The sequence below is a fragment of the Alexandromys fortis genome, unplaced genomic scaffold, assembly GCF_014885135.2.
Source record: "Alexandromys fortis isolate MF-2015 unplaced genomic scaffold, M_Fortis_MF-2015_v1.1 scaffold_148, whole genome shotgun sequence".
Classification (NCBI taxonomy): Eukaryota; Metazoa; Chordata; class Mammalia; order Rodentia; family Cricetidae; genus Alexandromys; species Alexandromys fortis.
The window spans coordinates 2,131,082-2,142,952 of NW_026068019.1; positions in this window are offsets into that span (position 1 = coordinate 2,131,082).

Sequence of the window (11,871 nt, forward strand, 5' to 3'; positions counted from 1 at the left end):
GTCTGAGCACTTGCGGATTTTTGCACCTTGGTGGCAAAGTAAAGAGAGGAAGCAAGTGACCCCTTTGAGAAGGATGGATTCTATCGCAAAGCAGGGAGTCCAGCCAGGAGGGAAGCTGTGACCCTAAATAGTCCCAATGCTCGGGAGCCTGAGGCAAAAGGATGGACCATTCAAGGGCATAAAGTGTAAAAAGAATCTGTCCAGAGACAGACAGAGGGACAGGCAGAGAGACACAGAAAGAGAGAAGCAGAGAGGGAGGGAGGACAGGGAGGGGAAGAGGGCACAAATATGAGCTGAGGTTCCCAGAGAAAAGGCCACGCCCACGTGAAACTTTCTATTTGACTGAGGAGAACTTCCATTATTGTGCAGGGTTAGAATGTGGCAGATCCACAGCCAAATCCTTTTAGACTCTCTTAGCCCCTTAAATGGCCATTTATTGCCCATCTCTGTGTGTGGCCCAACATCTTTGTGGAATGTAGGACAGACACCTAGTCTTTACCAGCACAAAGACAAAGAATGTCACCAGGAAGTTTCTAAGGCCCACAGCAGAAGTTTGGGGACTTTGCTGTAAATATAACTTTGCTATGTGATGTTTCCACTAACATGTTTAAGGAGTGTTTTGGCTCAGAATTTTCTTTAAAACACTGTAAAAACCTCAAGGAACCGTGACCACAGTGGAGCACAGTATTTGGGGTAACCTAAATCTGTGTTTCCAGGTCACAGTCACTCATATTTGCCCCCAGGATAAACTGTTTCTTCTTCCCTTGGAGGGAAGAGCTGTACCTTTTTGTATGAATAACGGAAGAGGGAGATAGAGGAGGGGAAGGGTAGAGAAAGAGAAAAGGAGAGGAAAGGAGAAAGGGAAGGGACAAGAGAAAAGGAAGGGAGGGGAAGGGCGGGGTGGGATTCAGGTTCACTACAAGAGGCTAAGTAATTCAGTTCCTTTCTCCAAATCTCAATTACACAAAACAGGGGTGTCCCCACCCTCATCTCTCAATGTTCTGTTCTGACATTCTGTGTCTGTTTGGGACTACATTAGGCAAACATTGATAGGAGTTAAATCTGTCTTTTTACCCTCTAAGGCAATGGTTCTCAACCTTCCTGAGGCTGTGATCCTTTACTACAGTTCATGTGGTGGGCACCCCCCAACCATCAAATTTTTTCCTTGCTTTCCATAACAGTAATTTTTCTGCTGTTATGAATTGAAGTGTATATCTAATATGCAGCATGAGACCCACATGCTGAGAAAGACTGTTCCAGGGCTTATTTCCCACCTGTTGACACTCCTCAAACGTCCTCTCCACCAACTGAAGTGCATTCTCCAAAGTTTCTCCTTCCTGTTGGTTCCTCCAGCCCAAACCCTGGCTTCTTTGCAGCATCAGAAAGCATTCTGATAGGGATAGCTTTCACTACTGTGGAGAGAGTCCATCAGTTTCTCTTATCATGAATTTTCACTTTCGAACATAGATATATTCTTTTATCTAAGGGAACCCTTTATTTTCTGGATTTTTAGGCAATAAAATCGGAAGTGAAAAAGTTCAGTCGAGGCACGAATTAAAGTGCCTGGTATGATAGTCAAGAGTTACCTGAAGCATTCATCCATCATGCATGGTGCTTGTTTAAGCTTGCATTGAAGTGCTTGGGTCCAGTATAGCTGCACACAGGCAAACTACTGATAGACTTACGGCTATACTGTACTGTAAACATGGATTCCTTTTGTGTGGAGAAAATAAAACCAGATATTTGTGAACTATCATTGCTTTGCACAGGATTCTTTTTGCTATGCTAAGGACAGGACATGAGGCTCCAAGCCTGAGAAAATCAACTTGATGGCATGTGTTACTCTGTACTAGCTTTTGTTAGTTTTTGTTGTTGTTCACTTGGTGTTATGTTGTCAAAACCAGGATTTAACAAGCCAAGAAGAAGAACTTTGACTTGTGAGTGGGAGGAAGAACAATACTAAGTCTAGAAGAATGAAAGGAGAAATTGCTGGTTCCGTGTATATACCTTCGAAGAATTAGAAATTTATCCCCCAAACATCCAGGTCATAAAAAGGGACTTTGTAAGCTAGCTCATAAATTTAAGTCATCTCCTAGGTTCCGAAGAAAGTTACGAGACCCACTCTATCAATCCCTTCACCTCACACAGCTTGAGAATGTCATGGGGAAAATGTTCTTTAAGAAATGCATTGCAAAGTCTAGAAACTAAAAGCAGACAAGCTATTTTACTCAACAGACCACTGTTTTCCCAAATCATCCAAAACCCAATTAGAATTCCAAGGACATTTGTTTGAAACCCATAACCCTGGCGAACTCAAATTAAGCAAGTGTGTGCCATACAGGAAGGGTGTGGTGACACACACTGGAGCAGGCAGAGGGCATGAGCTGAGCACTAGAACACCAGGCAAAGTCAAGGGCATCTGAGGTTGCTGGGAACATGAAGATGTAGACTTATACAGAAGTCCAACTTGAGGAGGGCGGGATGCCATCCGACAGCTTCCGAGCCATCTGTAGTCTCCTGGCCACGGGGTACAGATGGAGTCTGAGAAAGGCAGCAGAAGCTGTCCTTGCTCTCCCTGGAAAGTGGGCTCCTTGCTTTCCCAGGAAAAGGGGCTCCAGACAGAGCTCTTGAGTGCTGTTGCTATCTGAGGCAACTGATTGACCGGGGAAAGTCAAGTAAGTAAAATGTGGAGTTATAGAGACAAGGTCTCAAGGGTCCACGGAATAATGTAAACTGGACTGTATGCACTCACCTGGTCTTGGGTCAGAGGAATCTTGGCCAGACTGGGGTTAAATGGAAGGGACTTCTGTCTGCCACCTTCTGTTTTCATTACGGCCACTCTGATGGAACATCAGGCCAGGGCAGCAGGTTTGCATAGCCCTTGGAGGCACCATGGGCACACTCACATATGACAGGCATGTAAGTATTTCCATAGATGGGTCGTGCAGATTCGCCTTTCTCCAGCATGCTCACGTAGCATTCATGAGTTCAGCATGCTCCTCTTCCTCCTCTTCCTTCTTTTTAAAACATGCTTCTCCCACAACCATTAGGAAAAATATGATAATAACTTTATTCACCATAAGGCGTATGTAACAGATAATGGACTGTCAAGGGCCAGGGAGTCCATTAAAAAAAATATTGATCTAGAGACATAAAGAGAAGCAATGGCCTGTTCCTCAGAACAAGAGCTGCTCAGAGAGAAACCAGAAAAGGCCTTGTGGTGTCATCTGCCTCTCCAATTCCTTTAGCTCCTCTTTTGGCTCTAAGATTGAAATGTCTAAACATCCCCTCCCCCTACCAGTATAATCTCTCATTTTCGACCTCTGATATTCATGTGTTTGGCATAGTCCAATACATATGTCAATATTATCAATATCCTCCTAAAGAAAGCCTCTATTCCCCTTTCTGACCCTGGCGTCATTTTCCCTGGGGGCTCTTGGTTTTGCCTCTGCTGACTCATCTGCTTTGGATTGTTGTTTTTTGACTTTTCTTTTGACTTGTGACCTGGCCTATCTTCCTTGGCAGGAAATTCATTTGGCATTAAGAAGCCTGGGACTGGGAAGACTGATGGCCCCAGGCACAGAGTGGCTTCCGTGCTTCCTTCCATGGGGGTTGGGGTGGGGGTGGGGGTTCTGCTTCACGTCAGTGAAAATGCACCAGTAGGAATGGAGGCCTGATGGCAACAAACCCTGACAAGCTCCCAGGGCGAGAGAGTGAGAAAGGTAATAGGCCTGATGCTGCCGAGAACAAGCAATGGAAGGAGGTATGAGAAGCCCTCAGGTTCCCAGCATCCTAACCAGAGTGACATGTCCAATAGAGGTGGCAGCCTGCCAACCCTACTCATCAGCATCCTCTCATGTAACAATCCAAGGAGATGACTTTAGTGTGGAAGCTTCTAGGGCCCTCAGAGAAATTCCTCACCTTAACAGCTATGTCATTTAGTCATCCTGAAGCTTGCAATACCATGAAGGGTCTGGCTCCTCAGAAAAATGGTGCTTTTATTGAATTGCATGGGCTAAAATGTTAAAAAGCAACATAGCATAGATTTATACCAAGATGTCTTCCTCCCAAAGTTCTGTGCCTGCCAAAGCACGGAAAACCAATCATGTAACGACAAACGCATAAGGCCCATGGCTTTCAGCCAGAACTTTCAGCAATGAGGAAACAGCCCTGAGAAACTAAGTCTCCCTGGTACCCTCGGTTCTCAAAATTGCCACAGATGGCCTCAGTGTTATCATCTCCAAAATGGGAATGATAAATGATCCCAGACTTTGTGCAACTTAGTGGAGAAATTCAAATAATCATTTCCAATAAACATAAAACACTTCTCCTGGAGGTGTGATTATTCCTTATTGATTGGGTTTGGCTCTCCATGAGAGGTTTGTAACAAGTCTTTACCCCAGGCACCAAGTGGGATTTGCTTGCTGTACCTACAAGAGAATGTGTGAGAAACAGAACTAAGACTAAGGTGCTATGGACCGGGTTTTGGTACATCACCTCCATTTATAGATGGAAACCTTAACCCATTAGCTGACAGGGATGTAGATGAGAAGTCTTCAGGCAGGGGTTCAATCGGCAAGGTTGAAGCCCTTATGAATGAGCTGATGCCCTTACAAAAGGATCCTACGGATTCTCCCTGTCAATCTATTGCCATGTGGGAACGGAAACCATCAGTCTGCGATCAGAAAGCTCTCACGAGACCCCGACGGCTCCAGTGCCCCGATCCCGGACTTCATGCTGCCAAACTGCAAGAAATCAACATCTGTTTATAAGCCTCCTAGTCTGCTTAATCACAGCAGCAGCCTGGAGTGATGAGACAAAGGGGAAGGCCCAGGTAGGTACAGGAATGTTCCAGAGTACCAGCATTCGGTGCTCACTGAGACCCAGAAAGCCCTAAAGCCACACTGGTGGATGGATTGCTTTGGATTCAGCCATTTCAAATAGCACTTCTTAAAATGGAACACATCCAATTATTCAAAATCCAGTTTAGCAACCCGTTCCCTCACAGTCAAATGAGCCTTTGCAGACACCATCAGGAGCCTCCTAGGCGGTTAAGGCGGTAACGTAGGTAATGTAGTTGACTGTGAGCTGCGAGGGGACAGTCAGGAAAATGGGTGTGTCTTCCCTGCTCTGCTGAGATCTGGGCCCTAAGATTCAGCTTTTTTGTTTTTAATCTGAGAAAGCAATGGCCCTTGGAGATGTCATTGGGAATAGGAACCAAGGTCTTCATCTGAGAGCCCTACACAGAGACTCTGGCAACACTGAGCGCAGTATTTCCTAGGCTGATTTCAGGCAGGAGCAGTGCGTGATTATCTTGGCAGCGCCATCATAGTCCTGATGCACATTGAATTTTCTGTAAGTTAAATCTCCCCGTATCTTTAGCATGTGCATTCTGTCCCATTATATAAAGGAAGAGCCCTTTGAGGAGATGCCAGGACAGGGTTTCCACCTTAGAGAGACCCTTGATGACAGTGTCTCCAGCCTCCTGCCCCACGGTGGCCCCAGGTCCTCAGAATGGTGTTACCATCTGCCCAGGGATCCCAGAAATAACACTCAGGGGACACTGCCTAGGTGTCAGGCATGACTGACAAACATGTTTGATAAGTTTGAGGCCAGGTTACAATAAAGATACTCTCCTTTGTAGATTTTCTTTCTTTTTAGCCCTTACAGTTTGAATCTGATATGCAATCCCGAACATACACACACACATACATACAGAGAGAGAGAGAGAGAGAGAGAGAGAGAGAGAGAGAGAGAGAGAAAGAGAGAGAGAGAGAGACTCATAGTTTGAATGCGCTGTTCCTAGATGATGGCATTATTTTAAGAGGTTGTGCAAACAGTGAGAGATGGGGTCTAACTTGAGGAAAGAGAATATGTGTGTGTGTGTGTGTGTGTGTGTGTGTGTGTGCGTGCGTGTCTTTGAAGATCATATAGGCCTCCAGTCTCTTCTTACTTCCCCTGTCCCGGTGGGAGAGAAGAACTTCAGCCATCAATTCCTGATGTTGGGATGTTCCACCTAAAGCCATGGAGCCAGCTGACCATGGACCAAACCCCATGACCATCATGAACTAGAATAAACCTTCCTTCCTTAAGCAGCTATGTCAGGCAATTCAGACACAGCTACCCACCAGCAGCTGACACACCAAACAAGAGGGATAATTGATTACCTGTGTGTGTGTGTGTGTGCATAGAAAAGAAAGGAAATAAAATTATCCCAAATTTTCATAATTATTTTTCAGTTAAAGAGAATGAAAGATTAGAAAAGGGTAAGAAAAAGAGAAGGGAGAGAATGACAGGAAGAAAGGGAGGATGTGGAAGCCGTGTTTGGAGAGGGTGACAGATGCCATGAAATTAGAGAGTCACAGAGTTTCCATGAGTTAAGTACCACCTCACAAAAAGTGGATAAAAGCTCCTGAGACATAGCAGACAACCTGGAAAAGGACTTACAGGCACTGAACAACTTCTCTTCAAGATGTCTTGACAAATCAAAGGAGAATGGAAGATGATTTGACTGAAAGAAGTAGCAAGGCCAGAAATGCTTTCAAGTAGATTGGTCTCCTTCAAGACACAATGACTGTAAAAGATACAAACAAAAACGTAAAGTTTACGAAAGAAAAGACAAAATGTTCTCACATTTTCAACAGAGGAACACTTTCGAAGTCGAGTGTAATAAGAAACCATAAAGAATAAAATCAATAACCTTTGCAACAGGACATTTTCAAACTTACCCAAGTACCACACACAAATTTTACCACTTAAAAAGGTAAAGAATAGACGATAGACCTACACATTTAAAACAGAGAAGTAAGTTGTGTCTGATGTGTAGCAAGCCAGGATAGACATGGACAGCTCCCCCAGAACAGGCTCTGAGTCCCCTCCTGTCTGTTTTTGTATTTCTAACTAATTCACACTTTTATCTTCTGCCTCTATCAGTTTTTGTGTCCTTGTAGACATTTTTATGACATTGCTATTTTATGATCATTGGCCAACTACAGGCAATTCACATCTCCAAGCTTCCTGTTTGTTTAACAAGAATCCCACTAGCAATGAATGAAGGATGCAGCCTACAGTGGCCCAGGACCAGGCCTAGGAAGCTAGAGTCCCTCCCCTGGAGCTTTCTCTAGTTCCCTTCAGAGGGAGATACAGAAACCTCATTGACCAGCCCAAGAAAGGGACTCAGAAACCTGCTCTGCTTCACTGCCCTTTGGCCCCAGGGTTTTGTGCTCTGCACATTTTTCTTGTAATCAGTATCCTGCTCTGTCCGGATAGGCCGGGTTATCTGGGATTGAAACCACAGGCGTGGTCCTGCTTTGATCAAAAAGAATTCTGAGGTTTGGTGTCATGGTGTATGCCTTTAATCCCAGCACTCGGGAGGCAGAGGCAGGAGAATCTCTTTGAATTTGAGGACAGCCTGGTCTACAAAGTGAGTTCCAGAACAGCCAGGGCTACATAGTGAGACCCTGTCTCAAGAAGAGAATGAAAGAGGAGAAGGAGGAAGAAGAAGAAGAATAGGGGGAGGAAGAAGAAGAACTCTGCTCAGAACTAAACTAGCTGTCAGCTCTAGGGAGGATTCGTACTTCCTCTCCTCTGACACTGCGTTGTGCCATCTACCTGCCTATTCCCCCATAGCCTCAAGAGTCAAGTTACTTCTTAGAATGCTGAAATTTGGGATTTTGTTGTTGTTGTGGGTTTTTTGTGGTTTGTTGTTGTTGTTGTTGTTATTGTTAAACCAAAGGAAAAGGGAAAAGTAGCCAGGATGAAAGACTGTTCAAGAAAGGGTACCCTGGGAGGCAACACTTTCTGACTCCTGAGCCTGAATACTCTGCACAGCATCCTCCCTTCCCCTCTGAGACTGCTGAGATGGTGTGTCGGACTTTAAAGGCAGCACCCCTCTCTGTGAACACTGTGCCACGAAAGCAGAGTGCGGCAATGGAGGCGAGGAAGAGGTCCTCCAATTAGGGCTCACGTGTCTTGTCAGTTCCAAATGTCCAGCCTTTTGAAGCTGAGCTTCTCTGACAAGAAACTGAGCTAGCCCAGCTAGCATTCTCATAAACCTAGATACTCTCCACAGCCTCCCTGAGATGGACTTTCCTCCTTGCAATGGTGGGTTTCTCCGGTGAGTACTGTTCTGCTATACCTGGGATAATGGGATGATGTCATCCTGCTACCTCAAGAGCTACTAAGTAGGATTTTAGACTTTCCCACATCTAGAACTAGGAGCATATACATCTATAGTCACTATAAACCACCTTGCCTGGAGTATTCTATTATAGCAGCACAAGTCAGGATGATACGACTCACATAGTTCTCAGTAGGAACAACTGGCATTTTTCTGTATGTAACTGAGTTTTCTCTGTTGTTTTTTAGTAGTAAACTATGGGACCGCTTGGAAGACACGTACAGCGAAGGAGGATAAATGAAGTTATGGGAATCCTGGAGTCACGTGAGGTGGCTCGGAATGGAGAGGAGGAGGAGGAGAAAGCTGTCCGCGCAACTCTTCAGAACAGACACGGACCAGTGAGGTGGGACTTGATGGCGGCAGTCCGTTGGAGAGATGGGGAATGGACTAATGGGTTGTTGAGGGTAGGGGTTCCAAGGAACTCTGCATGGTAGAAGCAGGCATTTCAGTACCAAGACCCTTGTTTATGCGCGTGATGCTCTAGGAGGCGCCCTGGGTTATGGGGAGGGGACCGGGGTTGTGAGACCTAAAATGGTCCTGATTGCAGGCGACTGGTTGTGCCCGGAGGATGCTTCCCGATTCCCCTAACTTCCCCTGGAAAGGTGAAGCTTTCATGCTGGATTGCCACTTCACCTCCATCTTCTCCCGTTACCTCGTTCCAGATGGTGGTGGTCTTGGCGCCAAAGAGAGGAGAAAGGAGACAAGTAGAAGGAGGTACATTTCATAGCGACATCCCCAACGGATTGCATGAATGTCACAGCTCCTACTATTAGCAATGAATGTCACAGCTCCTACTATCAGCGATTATACTCCCTGGAGCTAATGAGCCACCCCCAGTTAGGACACAAACGGACCAGACGGAGCTGTTCAGAGCTTATTAAGTAACTTATTAAATATTAAAGTTATTGAGTATTAACCTTATCAGTAGCTTATTAAAAAGCTTATTAAACATGATATAGGGCAGTACCATGAAGTGAATAAAAGTTACAGTGATTATACTAAAGAGCTAATGTTACAGAGAGGCGCTGTTAGTAGACCAGGCACTGAGCTAAGCATGCTTTAAGTATTCTGTCCCCTAATCCAGAAAACCCAACACTGCCACCGTCGCCCTTGCAAACTTGAGCTGAGGCCTGGACGTAAAGCTTCTTGCCATTAACATTGCCTACCAAAGACCAAAGACCAAGGGGGCATGGAACCGCTCTATTACAGGTGGTAAGACTGAGCATCCCCCCCTCCCGCACACATGGTCAGCACAGGGGTTGTTTGCTGAATTAGAGATAGCAGGATCAGAGATAAATGATGCTGCAAAAAGTTGAGTTCCAGGGGAGCTACAGGGGAAGGATGCTTTTTGTGAAATGGAAACGCATTCTCTTCAGGCGTGTGTGTGTGTGTGTATGTGTGTGCGTGTGTCTGTGTGTGTGTGTGTGTGTGTGTGTTTTACTGGATAGTGAACCTGGGTCCTGGTACATTCTAGGTAAGTGCGTTGCTTTTCCACTGAGCTGTAGCCCATCTCTGTTGAAGTTTTTGAGACAGGGTCTCTCTAAGCCACTCAGGTTGGCCTGGAACTCATCCTGCAGCACAGGCCTTGAACTTTTTTAATATATGCACGTATATCTGGTACATACAAATTTGCCTCTATGTGTTTGCTGGTTTGTGGGCACCCATGTGGGGAGTTGAGTGTGATTTTAAGTATGCATCCAAGCGTGCTCTGAAGCCAACACTGTCTTCCTCCATCATTCCCCACTTTATACTTTGAGGCAGGGTCTCTTGTTAAACCCAGAGTTTTGGCTAAGTTGGACTTACTCCAGGAATGCCCTTTCATTGCCTGGGTGCTGGGACAGCAGGCAGGGCATCACACCCACCCTGCTTTTGGGAGATTTGGAGATCCACATCCCCATCTTCGGGCTTCATGGCAAGGGCTTCACCCACAGATGCGTCTCTCCAGGCCTAGGCCTTGAACTCATGATTCTCCTGCTCCAGTCTTCTTAGTTTTTACTAATCCCAAACATTGTTCTTTCCCATTTGCTGTTTGTATTTTGGGCTTTAAGGGTTTCTTCCTGGCCTATGGTGACATGCTTGCAATCTCTAGGGCAACTGTGTTTGCTGGAATTTTTGACTCTGTCATTATTGTACTGGTCTATCTCTATGCTAAAACCGCATCATCTTCCCCACTGCGGCAGTGAAAAGGCCCCCCACCGGGGTGGTTCCCATAGTTTGTGTTCCGCTGTTGCTCCCTCTCCCTGCTACCTCCTTATTGTCTATCCTTGTGGATGGAATAGCTAAGTGATTTGTAGACCGTGGTTCTATAGACGCCTTAGCTGCACCTTGTCAATTTTCTTAGACAATTCAGCCTGGATTTCCATCCCTGCACCACTGAGTCAATAAATAACTGTGCTATTGTCTCTTAGGTTCGCATGTTGGCGCTAACGTAAAATGGGAAACTGTGATTTCTCAGCCCTAGCTACAGTGCTCAGAAGAAGATAGTCCGCTTTTGGGTTCAACAAGGGGTCGGGAGACCTGAACTAAGGAAATTCCATTCAGCACCCTCTCTAATGGTCCCCACAGAAATCCCACAGTGTCAGCGCACCCTTGCATCTGCGACACACTCAGGCTTGTTTCAAGGGCAGCCCACTGTAGCTCAAACACATCTATTCATTCTGCCCCCTTGCCAGCTTCCTCACTTACTGCAAGAGCTCTTCCAACTGTTTGGTCCCCAGCAGTAGAAAATCTGAAACTCCCTTAGGCTTTGAGTCATCATCCTTTCCTCTTTCATAGTTTATCACACTGTCAGCTCTGTGCCAGAGTCTCTGAAATCTCACCTCTCCTCCTTCCCCATTGTCACTGTTCCCTGGCATTCTGGGCAGTTTTCTTCAGCCTCTTATGCTCCCAGTCTCTCCAACCCCACCTGGTCCATTAGCTACTTGTCCACTGAAAGGAGGACAGTGGGAGCCCTCTGCCTGAGTAGAAGGAATGACTAGCCATCACTCTGGTCAATAGTGTAATACTGTCCCCGAGTCCCTTCAGTGTTGCTGCTCCCACCCATCGCCATACCTGGTGGTTTCTCCACCATTCTGCTTGGCATTGCTGGAGATGCTATGGGATGTTCTTCCCCACGGGGATGCTGTGATGTTGAGTTGAGAATGTCTTCTGAGATCTCAGCGGTGGGCATTTTGTTAATACAGCCATTATGGGGCTTCCCTGTCCTGGTGTGCACATCCTTCCATGATTGTCTGCAATCATACCTTCCAGCTTTTTGAAAGAAGCTCTGCCAAACTGTTTACACTGCCCTGGATGCACCAAGACCCCCTTTCTTTACAAAAACCCTTTACTTGTCCTCAAATACTTTCCTTTCCTTTCTCTCGGTTCATTCTTGAAGATCCATCTCACAGCCGTGTTTCCCGTGATGCCTACAGATTTTCCACGGAAAAGCAAAAGATGATCCCGGTTTCCACATCCCTCTTCTCGTGTTTGCTGTAATTCTCAGCTCAGCTTTGTACGTAGTTGTGCAAATTATGTCGCTGCCCCTTAGCACACACTCCCTACATGTGTGTGGTTTGCTGGGTTACCTGTTTTATTGTGGCAGGGGAGGGAAACAGTTTTGTCTTCAACCCAGGCCTAAAGAAAAGTTTAATTACTGGTACTGGTATTTGAGATTATTTTATGTCACCTGACATCAGACCCTTCTTTCCATG